Source organism: Heterocephalus glaber, unplaced genomic scaffold (genome assembly GCF_053883595.1).
Source record: "Heterocephalus glaber isolate CG9 unplaced genomic scaffold, H.glaber_assembly_v1.0 deba00001497, whole genome shotgun sequence".
Classification (NCBI taxonomy): domain Eukaryota; kingdom Metazoa; phylum Chordata; class Mammalia; order Rodentia; family Bathyergidae; genus Heterocephalus; species Heterocephalus glaber.
In genome coordinates this window covers 59,601,304-59,615,089 of record NW_028258320.1, presented here as the reverse complement: position 1 = coordinate 59,615,089, position 13,786 = coordinate 59,601,304, and the positions used below count along the sequence as shown (strand labels likewise).

At 37.6% G+C, this 13,786-nt stretch overlaps 1 long non-coding RNA gene across 1 annotated transcript in view; it reads left to right on the top strand.

The window, feature by feature from the left end:
• LOC110347808 (uncharacterized) overlaps positions 1-13,455 on the top strand; it is a 135,167-nt gene extending 121,712 nt beyond the window's left edge. Inside the window, exon 4 of the long non-coding RNA XR_002392651.2 lies at positions 9,499-13,455. This is a non-coding gene — a long non-coding RNA (uncharacterized LOC110347808). The remainder of the gene's footprint in view (positions 1-9,498) is intronic.
• The last annotated feature ends 331 nt before the right edge of the window (positions 13,456-13,786 follow it).

The window sequence follows — 13,786 nt, the reverse complement described above, 5'->3', positions numbered from 1 at the left end:
ATTTAGCTAATCTTGAGCCCCCACTCCAGATAAATGAGCCCCCATTAATATGTCAGATAAGTATATTGAGTTCCTAAAAAATTCTAGAAGGAATTGAGATTGCTCTGAATTGTTTAAGGACAATCAACATTTTCATTGTATTAAGTCATCTCACCCAAGGGCATGAAAGTCATGCCAGTTATGTAATTTCTGATCCATATACTTCCTTTTTTTTTTGTACCGGGGATTGAACTCAGGACCTTGTGCTTGTCAGGCAGACACAGCACCGCTGACCTAAATCCTCAGCCCACTTTACTAGAGTTTACTCTATAAAATTTGTTTATATCTTCTTAATGCCTAGGCACACTTTTTTATATTGTAAATACTATCTTATATTTTAAATTATATTTTCTAGTATTTATTGCTGGCATTCTCTAATTTAGCAACCTTACTGAATTCTCTTAATAGTTTCTTAAAAAATAAAAATATTTATTTTATCAAAAATTTAAAGTATAGATGCACATAGTTCCTCAAATTTTAAAAATCACACATAAAGATTTCTATTATGCTAGTAGTAATTTTGGTCTATATATTTGATATTTCACTCTTTTCCTAAGTAGATGATTATATAACCTCCAGATAATAATCAATTAATTTCTATGTCTCTCCTACTATGTGAAATTATACTGGTGAGAGTGGGTGTTCTCCTCTTGTTTCTGATATCAAAAGAAATGAATCAAAGCTTCTTCACTGACTGTATATTTTGGTGTAAGTTTTTAATACATAATCTATAAAAAGTTTAAGAAGTACCCTTTTGTTCCTAGTTTACAAAGAATTACTTTTAAAACCCCAAGCAAGTGTTGTTTTTATCATATAGTTTTTAGGCATCATTTTGTTTTTTGTGTTTTTTTGGCACCAGGGATTGAACTCAGGACCTTGAACTTGCCAGGCAGGCACAGCACCACTGCACTACATCCCTTGTCCTAGGCATCAATTTTTATAATCATCTGATTTTTCTCTGTGAATGTATGAAAGTGATGAGTTATGTGGCTAGCCATTCTGAGGAAGAACTGTCATTGCAATCCTGATGTGACCCTTTCTGGATTATGATGTATTTGCTACATTTGGCCCAGTTATTATGTTGTTTGTCCATCTATGTTCATAAGTGAAGTGGCAGTGTACTTTATTTTCCTGTATCTTTTTTAATCTAGCTTGGGAATCGAGAATACACTAGCCACATAAAATGATCTAGGCTGTTTTTCTGACTCCTGGAACAACTTATTTAAGAGAATAAATTGTGTTTGAAAAAAGAGTACAACTCACTTGTCATGCTAGAAGAACATTTTGAGGGGTTTGGATGAGGAGGAAGATAAATGTATTTGAACAGTTTTTCAATTTACATTTATTTCATTAATGTCTTAAAGTACAATTGCAGGAGCCAGAGACAAGAACACACCTATCTGGGCCACATCCTCAGCGACCCACCTCCAACAAGGCTCCTCCTCCTCAGCGACTGAACCCCTCAGTGGATAAATTCACTGATGAATAGAGGACATGGGACTTTTGGGGGGACGTTTAGATGTAAACCACAACATCAGTCTTTTCCAGTTCTCTCAGATTCTCAGGGACACCACTATTTGGTTATGCTATAATGTGCAGGACAGTTTTGCCTCTTCTTAAACATCACATAAATGAAATCATGCAGTATGTAGACTTGTGTCTGGCTTCTTTGGCTCAGCATGTTTTTGAGAATCATCCATTTTCTTGCATGAATCAGTAGTTAGTTTCCTTTTATCATTAGAAAATATTCCATTGTATAATTAAAACCATGAGTTGCTTATTCATTCACCTGTTAATAGACATTTTTCTCTTTTTTCCAGATCCATATTAATAATTGTACCAAGAATATTTTTGTGTAAGCCTTTTGGTAGACATATGTTTTCATTTTTCTCAAGTAAATCCCTAGGAGCAAAATTACTAGAGCAGTTACATGTTGGATTTATAGGAAACTACCAATGTGTTTTCTAAAGCATTTATAACGTTTTACTTTCTTTTTTTTTTTTTGGTACCGGGGATCGAACTCGGGTTCTTGCACTTGCTCAGCAGCCGTCGAAACCGCTGAGCTAAATCTCCGGCCCTTATAACATTTTACTTTCCTACCTTTAAAGTAAGAAAGTTCAGGTTGCTCCATGTCCTTGTCAACATTTGGTATTGTCAGGCATTTGAATTTCAGCCAAACTAGTGGGGGGGGGTGACTTCTTATTGTGGTTTTAATTATCATTTCCTTCATTACTAATGATGTTAAGCATCTTTTTATGTGCTTATTGATTATTCATATATCTTTTCTTATAAAATATCAATTTATGGCCATTAGCTCATTTTTAAATTGGGCTATCATTTTAATACAATCATATGCCACATAATGATATTTCAGTTAATGACAAATCACATATATTAAAGTAGTCTCATGATATTACATAGCCAGTGATATCATTGTATAATCTATGATGTTCACATAATGACAAAAATCCCCTAAAGATGCATTTCTCACACTATATCCCTACAATATATATAGGACTAGACTGAGTTGTAGAAATTCTTTGTGCATCTAAGATTTAAGTCCATTGCCAGATAGATGTATTAAGATTATTTTCTCTTACTCTGTGACTTGCCTTTTCTTTCTCTTGATGGCATTAATGAACAGAAGTTTTAAATTTTGGTGAAGTATAATTATCAATCTGTTCCTGTTGTGGTTAATGCTTTTTTGGGTCCTTGCTGAAATATTTGAGAAGACATTCTCCTGCATGTCCTTAAAATTAATTTTTATGTATGGTGAATTATAGGGGTGTCAGGATCATTTGTTGGAAAGACTTTCTTTTACTCATTGAATTGTTTTGATGCGTGTCAAAATTCAATTAACCATGAAGTTATGTATCTTTGGCATCTTTGTTTTGTTCCATTGATCTATTTGCCTGCCCTTATGCTAAAGCCACACAGCTTTGATTAATGTAACTTTTTAAACTAGTTTTGAATTAATGTAATGTCTTTCAACCTTCTTTGGCTATTCTAAGTCCTGTGCATTTCTATATAAATTTTAGAGTCAGCTTGACAGCTTATAAGCATACATACTGGCTAAGAGTTTGAATATGATTAGGCATAATCTGTACATTTGTTTAAGGATTCTTAATAATCTTGAGTCTTCCAGTCCATGAACAGGATATAGTTGTCCATTTGTGTAGATGTTAAATTTTTCTCAATATTGCTTTATAGATTTTAGCATGTAGATCTTGCTCATATTTTCTTATATTTATCATTATGTATTTCATGGTTTTGATGTTACTGTAAGTAGTATTTAAAAAGTTTTATTTTATAATTGTTCATTGTTGGTGTGGAGAAACTGATTTTTAAGATCTTGACTATATAATTTGTAAGTGTACTAAATTTTAAAAATAATATTAGCAGCCTTTTTTGGCTTTCTGTAGAGATGAATATGTTGCTTGTGCATAAAGACAGCTTACTTCTTTCTTTCTGATGCATATGCCTATATACACATTATCATTATTGCATTTTGCATTGGCCACTATATCAGTATAATGCTAAATAGAAGTGGTGAGAGTAGAAAGTGTTTAGCATTCATCCTTAGTTTCATATTAGCTGTAGGGTTTCTGTAGATGCATTTTATTAGGTTGAGAAGCTTTTCTTTCATTCATAATTTGATAAAACTTTCCCCCATGGATATGTGTTTAATTACCTTAAATGCTTTCTCTAAATGTACTGAAGTGATCACATGGTTTTCTTCTTTATTTGGTTTGATTCAGTGAATACTTGGACTAATTTTTGAATATTTTATTAACTTTATATTCCTGGATATAAATGGAAATCAATAAAATGGAGAACCAATACTGAAAATAAATCAATAAAACCAAATGCTAGTTGAGTGTTGCTTGTTTACAAATTAATCAAGGTTTAGGTCATTCATTAGGTCTATATTATCCCTTTTATATAATATTGGACTGTCTTCAAAGGTTATCGGTTTATATAATAAGATTTACTGATATTTTGTTAAGTAATTCTTGTATCTATATTAATGAGGGATATTTTCATTTCTTGTAACATAGTTTTGATTTCAGTGCAATTTTGGCCTCAAACAATGAGTTGGGAAGTGTTCCTTACTTCTCTATACAAATTCTATTTTTTTGGTATAAAATTGGTAATTTTAAACTAAATTAAAATGGATCTGAAGAAGCCCTGAGCAAATAAAACCAGGTATGCTTAAACTTTGATCTGCAAACATAAGCAAAACTCAAGTTGAGTTATTTCTTGTAAATGTCTATATTAAAGAAAAACAGAATATTAGTCCAACCAATTATAAACAAGCAACAAATTTTAAATTATATAGCTTGGGCCTTTCTAATGGAACAGACCAAATAAGGCAACTGTACCACTATAACCAATAAAATAATTTTTATTGTGCTTCTGCATTTTCCTCATAAAAACTTGTTTTTGACACTTTATGATCAGAGCACTAAATCTCTCTTAATCTAGTATTCCCAAATTCATGAATTCCTTTTTACTCAAATAAACTTTTTAAGATTTTATTATGCCTTGGATTTTTTCTTGTAGTGTTATTCCTTCCTTAAAAGTTTGATAAAATTCACCAGCAAAGGTATCTAGATCTAGAGGGTTGTTTTTTTGTATGTTTGCATGTGGAAAGCTTTCTTGAAATTACAACTTCAATTTAAAAAGTTGATATAAAAATGTGCAGGTTTTAAATTTTTTTTCCCCTTGTGATAGTCTTGATAACTTGTATTTTTCAAGGATTTGTCAATTTTATCCAAAGTTTTAAAATTATCCCTAATTGTTGTTTTAATATTTTTTGCTTGATAGATTTAACCAGAGTTTTATCATTTTATTGATGTTTTCAGAGAACAATCTCTTGGTTTTAATTGGTTTACTTCCAGTATTTGTTTGTTTTCTCTTTTACTGATTTCCATTTATATCTTTATTATTTCCTTCTTATTATTTTGGGTTTAATTGACTTTTCTTTTAGAGATGCTTAGAAGGGAGCTTAGATCTCAAAGGTTAGACTATTACTTTATTCTAAAACAATCATTTAATGCTATGCATTTTCCTCTAAACACTGCTTTAACTTCAACCCAACAGTTAATATGTTACATTTTCATTATTTTTCAGTTTGAAATATTTTCTAATTTGTCCTGTAATTATTTCTTTGTCCTATGGATTATTTAGAAATGCACTGTTTAATTTCAAAATGCTTGCTCACTTTAAATATATCATTTGTATTGATTTCTAATATAATTCTATAGCCATCAGACGATATGTTATGTACAATTTCACATTTAGCAGGACTTGGTTTGGTGAATGTTCTATGTCTACCTAAGAGTTTATATTTTGCAGTTGTTGGGTGAATATTGCTAGAAATACCCACTAACATATTTGTTGATAGTGCTATTCTTTATTTGTCTGATTTTAGTCTCCTCGTCCATAATTTACTGAGAGTGGAAATATTAAAATAGTTAACTGCTCATGTTTTCTTTTTTTCCCTATAGTTATTTTATTTTCTAGTATGCTCTGTGGTGATTGGGTACAAACATGTTTAGAATTGCTGTCTTCCTGATTAATTCTTTTATCATTAAAAGTCTTCCTCTTTATTATAATATTTTCATCTTTGTTTAGTTTCCCAATAACTTGTAATGTATGGTTAAAATTATGGTATATCTTTTTTCTGTCCATTTACTTTTAATCTACCAATGCCTTTAGAGGTTTTATGTTTAGAGTGAAACTCTTATAGAGAACAAATAGTTTGGTCTTGTTAGGTTTTTAGTCCAGTGGAATTAGATCAAGGAAATCTACCCAGAGTAAAGAGTGCTTTGTCCTAAAACAGCCCAGAAACTAGTAGAAAAGTGAAAATTGTTTTATAACTACAGTAATTTCTTAACTATCCAAATGACCTAAATTTAGCTATTTCTTAATTTCTAGTGTCACATTTTTTTGACAATTCTGATTGAAGAATATATTCTAGGCATTGAGAGAGAAAGTCACTTCAACCTTTAATTTTGTACCTTTTGGGGTAAAACAAGCAAAAAATATCGAATCAATAATTTCTGATTGTTTCAGTTTAGACCTCTGTCTGTTACTGAAGATGTGTTCCTTGGATAATTAAGTACTTTGGTGATAATCAAGGAGATAAAATGCTAAAGCAGAAATACAAGATTTTATTATTTTCCAATAACCTGCAGTCTTTAGGCTGTGATGTTCCTACAATTAATACTTTCATCTCTGCAAGGCCAGCATACATTTGTTTTGTTACACATCCATCATTGCCATTGTTTTGAAAAAATAAAGTCCCCTGTTACTCTGTTATTATAACGAATTCTCCTTCAACGGGCAGGGCATAAAGTGCCCCAAAAAGTGCAAACTCGTGTTTTAACCAGCAGGATTTCCAGCAATTTTAATACATTTTCAAAAAGAAAAACAACCAACTGTTTTTACCATTTCTGCATAAAATGTGGAGATCTAACTAGTCTTCAGATAATCAATTTCCATGAACTACTAATAACAATTATAAGACTAGGTGAGTCTCCCATTCTCAGCAACTCAATGACTATGTGTAAGCTAAAATTTTCATTAAAAATAATCATCTCAAGATACAAATCCTGAGATCATACTGTTAACTTTTATGCATATATTGTGTGCTATCTTATCAGGCACCTAATAGTACAATTAAAATTTATCACAGAATTTTTATATGGTATATGGGAATTTAAAAGTTCACCTCAGAATTTAGTTTCTAAGTTCTTAACCTAATGTGGAAAAATGGTTTTTAAAACTTACAATTACAGAGTGGGGCTGACTGACTTTTTTGAGAGAGTTTTCTAAATGATTAGAAGAATATTAATTTAAATTCAGGCTTCAAGAAATACGTTGGATGGTAAATTAAACTGTTATTCACAAAACTCTCCTTAAATTGTGCTCGAGTTTTCTAAATATAATAGGTTCTTTGCCATGCTGTGTTTGAAACCTAAAGAGCGAGATTTTATTGTTGTCTTCCAACTATATATTCCCATGCCTCTGACTTTCACTCACTCTGTTTTCTGATTTTGACCAATATAAAGTTCTTATTAATATATCACTTGTTAGAACAATGGCCCAGGTCCCTCTTGGTAGTGGAAAAATCTAGATCATGAATCTTGATGGACGAAGATGTCACTGCATAAATATGTAAGATGTCCTTAAGCCGAGAGATCTGTCATTTTGGCCTTATTTGTCAGCTACAGAGCAGCAGAGCTGGTCTCCCGAGGCCCTGAGGCTCCAGGCTGAAGTTTTCTTCTGCAAAGACTTTCACACAAAGCTGCCTATGGACCCTTTCCTCCCTGGTTATGTCCTCCAAAGAATGTCCTGCAAAAGTGAAAGACAAAGAAGCGCTACATAAAGTATACAAAGGGAAGATCCCAGCAATCAATACTGCTTGCAATCCTAATCTCTGCAATAGGGAAGGGCAAGATATAGGGGTAGAAGATGGATTTAGATATGTTTTTAGTTTAGGAATAAATCATACTTTAATTCTATTGTGTGGAATTTTGCCTCTTGCTATTAGATATGAATACAAATCAGAGGTCAGAGCTAAAAATTTAGGCTTAGAATAATTTTCTCATTTGTCCAATGTAATGCCTGTCTCTCAAACATTTAAACATTTTGAGATAAAATGTGTGAAATGCTCAGCATAAATTTTTAAAGCTTGCCTTTTATGAGAATGATTACACATAATACCAAATAACTGCAATTTATGGTTCTCTGGGAAAACAGGAGGAATCAAATTATTCATGAAGTCAGATTTAACACGGTTATCAATGGGCTATAGGAGAGTCACTGACAGGTAAAAATGCTAGCCGTCAACACCAAGCAGATAATGTGACCTTAAGTTCCTTTATGCTCTCTACAGCTCCTGTAATTGAGCCTGTCTTCCAAACTCAAAATAGAAAGGCAGTGAGAATATGCAGTGCCCATAACTTAGTTATATTTAGGGAAATGAGACTTTGCCACCATTTGCTCTTGTGAATGTGAGGGAGAGTATTTATCAGGGAAGTGGGGTTAATGTAAGGGATGTTGCCTGAAAAATTGAATTGTAGAGAAAAAATAAATAAAAGAAGGCAAATAAGTCATCCATATTTAGAAGAAAGATTTTATATCTTATTTTCCTTTTCAGTAACAAGCGTTGGATGTAGCAGCTGGAATTTAGGCAAGCTTTCAGCATTTTTTTTTGTCTCTTAATTTCATAGTCTTGACATTTTAGAACAGGGAGGGACACTGAGTTCTATAAGTCAGTGTTCCTCCAGGCAGACATTTTGCACAAAACTTCTCTGACAGTTATTCAGAGTCCACTGGAACCTTCTGTGTGAACACTTCTCTCCCTCCTGAGGCAGACTGTCCAACTGTTACTGTCCAAAGTCTGCCTCATTTTGATCAGAGCTCTCCTTAGCATCTATTCTGCAATGCTGACTACATCCTTTATAATGACAGATGATGACCCTTCATCACTGGGAGAAGGGCTCCAGAATCTTCGCAAGTCCCCTTCTCCAGACTAAAGAGCTATTTCACACCCTTTGCCCCAGAAAGTGTAGTGGAGTGAGCAAAAATGGCTCTTACTCTTGTTTAGGTCATTGTTCCCTTGGAAAATCAGATGCACTTGAAGAAATTTCTCCTCTCCCTGAAGAAAATGCATATTATGCCTGTGGCCTTAAAAATGGGCAAGTAACTCAGGGCTCACAGGACAGGAGGCCAAGAAGCCTTTGGACTCCTAGTGGCACTTGGGATATCTCAGGGAACAGCAGAGGCTGCAGACCAGCATGGGCTCCTAGAAATCAAAGAGAAGTGGTTGGCTGAAGGAGCCCTCAGCACAGGAAGAATGGGGACATTTATTTTACAAGTTTTAGTTCTTTTTAATCAAGCAATGCATTTCAGAGCGTTTTGTTTGGAAAATGGAATGGCGACAACTTCTGGTTGACTAAAGGCTGGGGATATGCTGAGGATGTTATTATGAAGCTGTGTGCACTTGAGTGTTCCATTTTCCCAGAAAGTGCCAACAGGGCCAGTGTCACCCACCAGCCCAGCAGGAGACACTGTGACTGGCTTCCTCTCACCATCCTGAGGTGTAATGTGGTCATCACCATCACGAGAGCTGCCAACTCTCATTACACAACAACTTAAGCTTCAGAATTACTATAGTGATACTGAGCCCCAAAAGAACCAGGGACGGAATAGTTTTATTCCCATTTTAGAGTTGAAGAAGCCAAGCCCAAGGAGATAAATGACTTTTCAGGACAACAGGGGCTGAGGGTGTCTAGATACGGCTGGCTGGATGCCCTAGCTCCCCATCCAGTCTTTTTTAATCTGCAGAGCTAACCCTTGTTTATCCACCCAATGAGGTGAGTGTTAATCTGTGTCACAACCCTTGGCCTTGCCAAAACCCGTTTGTTCCAGGCTGTCTTTGCATTGCAGGTGATTTTGAAACTCCAGGATGAATGCTTTAACTCCTGGTCCCAGATGAACCAGAGGGCCAGAGAAGGAGCAGCCTTATGAAGAGAGGTGACCGATGAAAGGAGGTGATCATGTTCCTTGGGTCGGGAGATGCTGTTTGCTTGACTCAGCTTTGGGGAGGACAAGTTGTCTTCCTTGAGCTTGTTCAGGATCCAAGAGTCCAAATTCCTGCCTGTGTGGTTTGAACCCTGAGGCTGAGAGCCAGATAGTATCTAACAGAAACCAGATTTCTCAAGAAACGCCATTTTGCCTCTGGCCTCACCCAAGAACTATAAGGATGCCTCCCAGCTCCAGAAAGCCCCTCAGGGTTTGGGGGACTGCAACAGGAACTGGTGACCAGCTGCGTGGAACCCATCTCTTCTTGTAAGTGTTTAATGCCAGGGTCTGCTCTGTTCTACCAACATCTGCTCGATAATCATGCTCCTCTCTCCCACTTTTGACCTTGAAAATAAGGCTGCTCACTCAAAGCTTCAGCAGTGAAGTTCAGTCACAGTGAGGAGGAAGGCAGCTTCTTAGGCACTGCGTGGAAGGCTGTCTGTACAGCCAGGCCTCTCTCTACAGGGACAGGAGGCCATGTCCAGGAGAGGCCCATTAATCTGCTAGCCACCACTTCTTCCTGGGTCTCCAAACAGCTCCAGGACATACACTCCAGGCCACCAAGTGCAGTGTGACTTTGGGTTAGAGAAGAAGAAACACAACTGGGAAACCTTGGAGAGACACTGAGGCTTGCCTTGGCCACACCCTACATGACAGAGGACACAGACACTACCTTGTTGATCCTACCAACAAGGAAATGGGGCAAACTATCTTTTCAAAAGCTGTCAGTGAGAGGTTCAGAGTTTGAGGAGGAATTAATGACAAACTGACATTGAAAGAAAATGTAGCTGATTACTTTTTCAAAAAAAGCCTCCTAGAATCCTTTAGGAAGATGACAGATGTCATCATTCCCTTTTCAATGTTCTTCGAGTCATCTGACTTTAGCCAGGACATAATGCCCAGTTGGGTGTAATTTATTTGCATGAGCCCTCAGAAAGGCCTGGATGGAGAATAGAAGTGGGTTACAGGGGCCTCAGCACTGGGTCCTGCTCATTGGCAGCATGGAGCCTCAGCACATCACACACTCCCTGACATGCAGCGTCAGTACTCCTATTCCAGTCTTCCGTGATGGCAGCTGAACACCAGCCATAGGACAGGTCTAGAGAATGATCCAATCTCAGCCTGTGCGAGGCAAAGCCAACTCACTGTCAGTGGCCATTGAAATCACGCTGCCCAGCTTTCTTGCAAAGCTGGTACAACAGGGATATTAACAATGGGGGTAGCCTTTCCTCCACTCATGGGCTTCCGTTACAAACGGAGAGGTGGCTGAGGGTGCCATACAGAGGTACAGAGATGATTTGAGGTGACACGGAGATGGGCAATGGCTACAAATGAACTCATACAGTGACAATGTTGTTCCCTTTCCTGTCCCTTTGCATTGTCCTTACTTCAGCCAGGACCATGGTCCCAGATGGTATTAGTCTTGGATATCTTTCTAATGCCATCTTCAGACTCAGCATCTTCTACAGACAAGCTGGCAGTTAATTGCATTGTTTTGTGTTTGCTGTGTTTGTTTTTATAGTGATTATTTCCTATTTATGTCCAGTGATACTTATTTTCCATTTATGAGTGGTGTGAAACTTTAAAATCAATGTATTATTTTATGATAGGTAATCAATTGAAAGAAAAATATTATTTAAGTAGAGGACAAGAGGTGCACAAAATTCACCAGACTTTGGAAAACACTGGTACAAGACCACCAGATGCAGACTTGAACTTGAACCCTGGCTCTGCCATTTCCTAATCATGTAGCCTGTGCAGACTACATAATTATTGTTAATTATATGAGATAAGAGGCGTGGGAGTTCTCTGTGAACTGCAAGATAATAGTCAGTGATTACTTACCATTGCTGCAATTCAATCACTTCATTGGAAAGTACTACAACTTAGCCACGTTTGCAGTTTTTCTTGTTGCTATGGCCACTGTGGGTGGGCAAAGGGTCTGCAGAGAGCTGTCAGCACCTAGATACTGAAGGATCCCCTCTGGTTGAAGTTCCTGCCAGAGAGCCCAAACTCTAGCCAGGGCAAGGAGGGGAGGTTGCCAATCTGCCCAGCACAGGACTTGCAGAGTTACTGTCAGGCAAATGGCTTCCTGATGGTCACAGGGAGACCTGCTTGTCTGTCAGCTGGGCCAGGGGAGGGTCCCTGACAGCAAAGGATTTAGGGAAGCTAGAGGGATCCCTAGATCTGGACGCCTGTCCTTCAATTACAGAGGGCAGCTGAGGCCTGGAACCATGTGGCCAATGCCACAGAGCAAGGCCTCAAATCCCCTTTGCTACTGCATATGCCTTCCCCGAGGTGCCAGGCAAGTTGACTGCTACAGAAATTATACTCTAAGGAGCAGAGCTGCTTCTTCCAAGCTCATGGCTCTCCCTGTGGGCAGCCTGCATCCAAGGCTTTGTCCTCATGGGGGACAAAACCCAGCAGCCTCATACCCTTTTGAGACAAGCTTGTGGACCATCTAACATCTGAGTCCCTGTAGCCTGGCTGTAGCCTCTGTGGTGACTTTAGCTTCATAGTTGAGTGTCCCCTACCCACTCCTGTTTTCTTTTTTTTTTTTTTTTTTTTGTACCAGGGATCGAACTCAGGTCCTTGCATTTGCGCAGCAGGCGGCGAAACCACTGAGCTAAATCCCTGGCCCTACTCCTGCTTTCTTTATCCTCAGGTGACTGTGGCTGGGAACACTGCTTGCCTATGTTCATATTTTCCTCTCAGAGTCCCTTCCAGCAAAACATGACCAATGACAGATGGGACCAGACTTGCTTGTGGCCATATGTATGCTGGTGGCCGAGTGCAGACCCTGGGTTGGCCCCTCTGGCCATGTCTTGTAGCCCTTATGTTCTCCAGAGTTCCCATTGGTAACTTAGGGTGTGTTCAAATTCCAGATGCTCAGGCAACATTTGATAACTTATGGCCAAAAGGAGGGAAATAGGAGTTCCCTTTCCACAAAGCAATATTTGCAATGCACAATCTTGTGGTTTATCATTTGTTGCACACCAGGCCCTCTTTTAGGTATTAGAGATAGAACGGTGAAAATAGATGGAAAGCCCTGCCCTGTGTGGCTTGTCTTCCTGGGTGGGACACAATAATAAACAAGGCAGAAAAATAAACTACTTAGGAAGTTAGGTAATGGGTGTGTGTGTGTGTGTGTCTGGTGGGAGTGTGCAAATACAGGCGAGAAGTTAGAAAGGGTTTCACCAGGGAAGCAACATTTAATGAAAAGAAAGACTTGAGGAGAAAGTGAGCTAGGAACACTTGGATAGAGAGAGCAGCAGGGGTCCCACTCTCCAGGAATGGGACTACTTCTGGGGACAAGTTCTTCAAGCCTGGCTGCTAGATCTACAGTGGGTATCTACTTATTTCCTGCACAAGGGAATCATTGCCAGCAGTTCAAGAACTACTTGTGTAAATACCGAATAGTTTCTCTAATGTGAGAAACTGAAAGTGTAAATAAAGATTAAAATGGTGAAAAGAAATAATTGATAATTTGAAATAGGAAAAGGTCCAAAGGTGTAGGGGTGGTGGGAGGGGAAGGGGAAAGGAAAGAAGGGAAAGGAAAAATTATGAGAAAAGAAAAAAAATGGAAACGAAGTCTATGTAAATAGGGAAGGGTGGAGGGAGTGAAGGGCACACAGGTAATGGGGAAAAAATAAGAACCAAGAGTCATCATGTACAGGTATAAGCACCCAATGATAAATGTAAATTTATTGTATACCTAAAATGTACCAATAAAAGAATTTTAAAAAAAGAACAACTATTTGCTTGGGACTGTCACTGTCAGTAAAGATAAACCCATGGACAGAACATGATCATGATGCTAATGCTAAGAGGAAAATGAAGGAAACAGCAGGCAAGCAGATTTCCAAAATAAGGACACACTGCAGACATGCTGGGAAGAAAGTGAACAGTAGGTGGAATGAAGACTGGGACTTCCCAAGAGGCAGAATGGTCAGAGATGGCCCCTATGAGAATAGGGTGTTACTCAGAGACTCAGAGACTGCAGGGCATGATGGCCAGGATATTTGTCAGAAGGTGGGTGGTGTGAAGCTAGGAAGGGTAAATTATTAGAGGCAAAAAGGTCCTGAGGTTGGAAGGAGATCCATGGAATCTAAAATAGAAGCCCTATGGTGTGAGGATGGAGTAAGAAATGGAG